At 39.2% G+C, this 5,451-nt stretch overlaps 1 protein-coding gene across 3 annotated transcripts in view; it reads right to left on the bottom strand.

Moving 5' to 3' along the window:
- fnip1 (folliculin interacting protein 1) overlaps positions 1-5,451 on the bottom strand; it is a 39,722-nt gene that overhangs the window by 31,489 nt on the left and 2,782 nt on the right. The gene's annotated exons all lie outside the window — the stretch shown is intronic.

Genomic DNA, 5,451 nt, shown 5'->3' with positions numbered 1-5,451 from the left:
GCAGTTCTGAAGGCAAAAGGGGGTCCAACCCGTTACTAGCATGGGGTACCTAATAAAGTGGCCGGTGAGTGTACATATGCGTGAATGTGTAAATGCACAATTTATCCTCTTAACAAAGAATGTGGGTGATTTATACTATCGCCCACAACACCTTTACAACATGTGTGCTTCAATGATAGACAATGATCCATATTGATTTTGAACAATAGAATATAAAAATAAAAATAAAGAGTAAACCCAAGAAGTTAGGCATCCATAAACTAAGATGCACTTGTTGATAATCTATTATTCCGGGTTATATGAGAAAAAGTGTGTGTGTGTATGTATGTATGTATGTATGTATGTATGTATGTATGTATGTATGTATGTGTGTGTGTGTGTGTGTGTCAGACAGAGAGACAGTTACATAAAATTTCCCTATGTCCAAGCTGACAGAGGCATCGATTAGGTCCTGCCACAACCCAGTATTTTTAAAGACATTGTGAGCCATTTCTGCTGCAGGTAACAGCCGATGCACACGGCACAGTGCTGTCGTAAAATATATTTGGACTCTACAATAATATAAATAACTATATTTCTACAGAAATAAATCCATCATCTAGCGTTCCCATTAACAGGTTTTCTGGGCTACCAGCTTAGGGTAGTTATGGTTTCACTGCTGGCCCTGTTTGGAATCAAATCACGGAATCATCTAGATTAATTAACGCTAGTTTTCCATAAGGGCAGGTTGCTCCATAGGTAATGACTGCTGAGATGACTTTTCCTGAGAGAAGGCCAAACCAATATCTTAACACCCTTAAACTGATTCCTTGTCATTGGTGTCTGCACCTTGACAGATGATGTATCAGAGGTTTTAAACATGTGAGTCCCAGCTACACTCAGCTCATTCTGTGCTGTCATGCTACTTTCCCATGATGGAAGTGAAATATTACTACCAGATATTCATCACTCGAATGACACAGAGGAACAGTAATCACATCTAATCTTTAAGATATGTCCAGCCGCATAGGGGGACCTTCTGCACTTACACTCTCAGAAAGGCATTGAAACGCTAGCCTAATACATTCCACGGTATGTTCATCCTTTCAAATTTGAAACCTTCGATGTAGAGATTGTTGTATATGGGCTGAAAATAAACCCCAAATAGAGGGAACACTCCTATGCTGCTGACGTCCTAGGGTGAAATGGTTGAGTGTAAACCTTATCACATAAGTGCTGCACTTCCTTGAGCGGAGGTTTTGCTCTGAGTATGTTTTAGTAAAGCAACTCATTAAAGCATGTGACTACCTGAATACGTGCTGGTTGAGTTGCATTTAGGGCTTCTGCATTCCTGCAATCACAAGATTCTGAGTGTGTAAATATGCTGCAACGCCTGAGGTTACTGCAATTACTTAGACAATAACAAATTGTATAAATAGAGATGCTAGGTAAATAACCAAGAGGGACTTTACCCAAGATTCACATGAACATTAGCCTACATAAAAGAAATAATCTGCAGAGTAATATTTTATTGACATTGGGGACTTTGTCTGGCTGGTATTCCCTGCAAAGTGTCTTGAAACAAGCTATTAATATAATTAGTAGTAGTATTATTATAATACACTATGTGTTTGTCTTTACACCGTGTGTGCATAATCTGATGACTATGTGTACACTATGGCTTACTCACAACTTCTGAATCAGCAGCACATGACAGAAAGGGAGTGATGAGAGTAATAAGTGTATGACTGTGCTTCACAAAGAATCACATGAACATATCAGGCTAAACAGGAGTGGTGGAAACTATGTAGAAAACAGGGTGTGAGTTCAATTTTGACTTCAAAGTGAAAAGCAGATTTTCCTCCATAATGTGGCAACAGCATGGAAATTAAACTTTTATTTCCTCTTTTCTCCATTGGCATTTAGTAATCATAGTGACAGAGAGTGTTGTATGATAACTGTTCAGCCTTAAGACAAAGTAATTACAGTCAGAACATCCTGCTTCTCTGTCAAATCACCTGCCCCAGATCCCTCCCTGTCATCTCTTTCTCATCTAGAGGCTGAAAAGTAGGCTAATTAGGTGATGTGACCCAGGCTCCCAACAGACAAACTAATCGCACTGCCAGTTTCACACTTTCAATGGAAGTTGTCATCCAAAGCATCCAAAGCATAGGTCATCACAGTGAAAACAAATAAATGGACCGATAAATAAATATCGGGACAAAAACTAAGATAAAGATTAAGACTAGCTCGGCCTGCACGATTCAGGGAAAGATATGAATAACGATTTTTTTTGCTTAGAATTGATATCACGACATTCTCTGGAACAAATTTTTGACCATGACAAGACAAATTGGCAGTACCAAACAGACCTTTTTTGTCACCTATAGCACATTGCTCATCACCACACGCCTGTAAACATAGAGGCTTCAATGAAGAGAACAGAGAGCATTGCAGCGCTTGGGAGCGCTTTAAAACCTATTTTACACAGTCGATGTTTAAAACTCAAAGACGAAAGTAATAGCACTTGTGATGCAGTCAGCTCATAAAATTAATAGATAGATTAACTAATAGAATTAATAATAGAATCAAAGTCATTTAAAATCAAAAACATTATTTTTTAAAAGTTATTTAAACATTAAATCGTGAACAAAGTGAATTGAGGTTGCAATTTTCTAACGATTAATCTTGCAGGCCTACTTAGGACTAAATCCTCAGTTGTGTTCCCTGTAAATTAGGTAAGGTAAATTTAGATAAACACTGTCAACAATGTAGCAATTTCAATAACAAATGGTTCTGGAGATAGATTCATACCAACGACCAAGAAACCTTAAAGCCTTAAAAAAAGGCAGTTTCCTCTGATTTGGTTCTAAGGTCACTGCCCCGAATTTTCCTTTTGAGAGTTTATATTGTGGGTTAGGATTGCCCATGAAGATCTTTACATTGATAAACAGCTCAAATTTTGGGATATTCAATAAACAGCCCTAACCCCTTCTCAAAAAACTAAATAATTGCTACTGTAAAAAGCTAAGTAAGCCACCCAAATTACCATCACACCAAATTCTCCGAAGAAAATTCCCAATTTTAAACAATTTGTCAAAATTATGAAATAGTACACAAATTTGCGTAAATATTAACAACAGCTAATTATCACTTGTGCTAGGATAAAAAGTATTGTATAACCAGGATAACCAACTCAAGACAAACAGTAGACGCACAATGAAGGAGAACAAGCGTCTCCATTGGATGCTGAATGTAGACAGACTGTATATAACTAAATACAATTTAAAAATGTTTAACATCACTTGTAGAATAATACAATACTAATAATACAGTCAATCTGCAGTCCGTAGTAGCCTGTGTTGCACTTTCTTTGTTTGGGAGATCCTGCTGCCCTGAGTATCATGTATCAGCATTAGCTGTGAAATTGGAAACTGATCATTAACAACGGTGGTCATATGCCATGGTCGATGGTCATATGCCAGTTTACTAGAAAGTTAACCTAGAAAGGCCAAACAACCAACTAATAGTCAAAAGCAACTAACTAATAAACTGAGAGGAGTGCAATCTCCTTTTGTGTGTGTAACATGGGCAGCACATTGCAGGAAACTGATGTCTTCACAAAGTAAGCAGACTTGCAGGTCTACCTAGATGTCCACATCCAAGCACTTCCCAGAATGCTATGGTGTGTGTGAAGCTTCTACGTAAAACTATATCTTTACCATGTGGCCACCTAAAATAGCACTGATAGGAACTTGATGACAGCCCCCCCTCCCCCTACACACACACACACCTCTACCCATTCAACTCTCTATGCCGGTGATTGAGAATGCAGCCATGGGATCGTCCCACAAACAGGACAGCCTGAGATTGATGAAAGTCTCACATGACACGCGGAGGTATGAAAGCACACAGTGGAGGAAGGACACCACGCTACTTAGGAACCTGAAACACTACTTCTCCTGTAAACGATCGAGGCAAAAAGCATCAGCAAATCTCAAGTGTATAATTCTGTTCAACAATATGCAAAGTCATACATTTTCACAAAGGAAGGAAGATTGTGAGGTTTGTTTCACCCAGAGACGTGATGCATGTCCTGAAAACAAATATGATTCATTAAGTCATATTTAATGTGAATTACCTTTGCCTCATTCCAGGCTCTTGTTTATTTCATACCAACTTCAAATTGCAATAAAACTACAAATTTAATTAGATAAAATGAGTACTAATCAGTATCACATCTTTCAGTATCACAACAAAATTACTTCTGCTTTCAGACATTACCCCTTTTAAAACATCCAATTTGGGTTTCATGGTTTTACAAAATGGTATGTAAAAACAGAAAGGCTGCCCACACCCATCCCTTCTCTCGCTCACGCACACACACTCCCTACTTGGCGTATCACAGCACAAACACAGCTATATTGAGTGGTACGGCCCGGGTCAAGCAGGAAGTTTCCTCAGCAGGCAGCAGTGGCGGGGAGCTGCCAGGAAAAGCAGTCGGGCTGTGGGTGGGGAGGACAAAGCTTTTGGCTGACGATTAAGCCTCTGACTAGCTACAGGATGAGCCAGGAGCTCTCATTGTAATGCAGAGTATGCTGTCCATGGTCAGGTGCTGCAGCCAGGGAAACCAGAGAGACTTTTTAGACTTTCCTCCCAGGGTCAGCAGACTTGCTGCCCTCTGTGTTATTGTGGAGGGCACAGTGCTGTGGCAGCGCTCTGGGTGATGCATTATGCAGGGCAACAGAGCTGAAGAAAAACAGCCCAAACTGTGTTTTTACTTTTTTTATCCTTCAAAGCTTTTTCTGGAATGGAGAATCCAGTTTGATCTCTGACAGTTTAATGGTGCACTAGTCAAATGCCAATACTATATTTGTTTTTTTACATCCAAATATCTGAATAAAAAAACACAGCAAAAACATATGGACATCAGTGTGCTGTTTTATAGCAATGCTTCATCAAGAAGATCAGAATACAAGTCGTCTCCAGTAATACCTCATCCTTTCCTATCCTCAGACTTAGACCCTCTCAGCAAGGATGAATAGCTGGAAGGGTACTGAAAATTATTTTTATAAAATATAATGTTAGCCTATCCAAAATTGTATGTATTTAATTGCAGTAGTGATAGACCGATTTTATCGGCCGGACGATATATCAGGCCACTACTGCTGAGTTCACCGATAGGGTTTACATTTTTATGATGTCAATTGAGGGAGCAAAAGCAGTAGTGGCTCCAAATATTGGCTCAAGAAAATCGGCAGCCCGTATCGGTCATCGGCTAAGGTTGATGAATAAAAACATTGGTATTGGCACTAAAACATCTATAATGGTTGAACCCTAAAATGAAGTATTAACATCACATAGCAACAATTCAGGAAATAATCTTACAATTTATACATCAACCACTGCATCGAGGATGTCAGCACAACAAAGACCATCACCACCCGAGCCAACCAACGGCCCTGGATGACT

The sequence above is a fragment of the Etheostoma cragini genome, chromosome 13 (genome assembly GCF_013103735.1).
Source record: "Etheostoma cragini isolate CJK2018 chromosome 13, CSU_Ecrag_1.0, whole genome shotgun sequence".
NCBI lineage: Eukaryota > Metazoa > Chordata > Actinopteri > Perciformes > Percidae > Etheostoma > Etheostoma cragini.
This window is presented reverse-complemented; position numbering and strand designations above follow the sequence as displayed.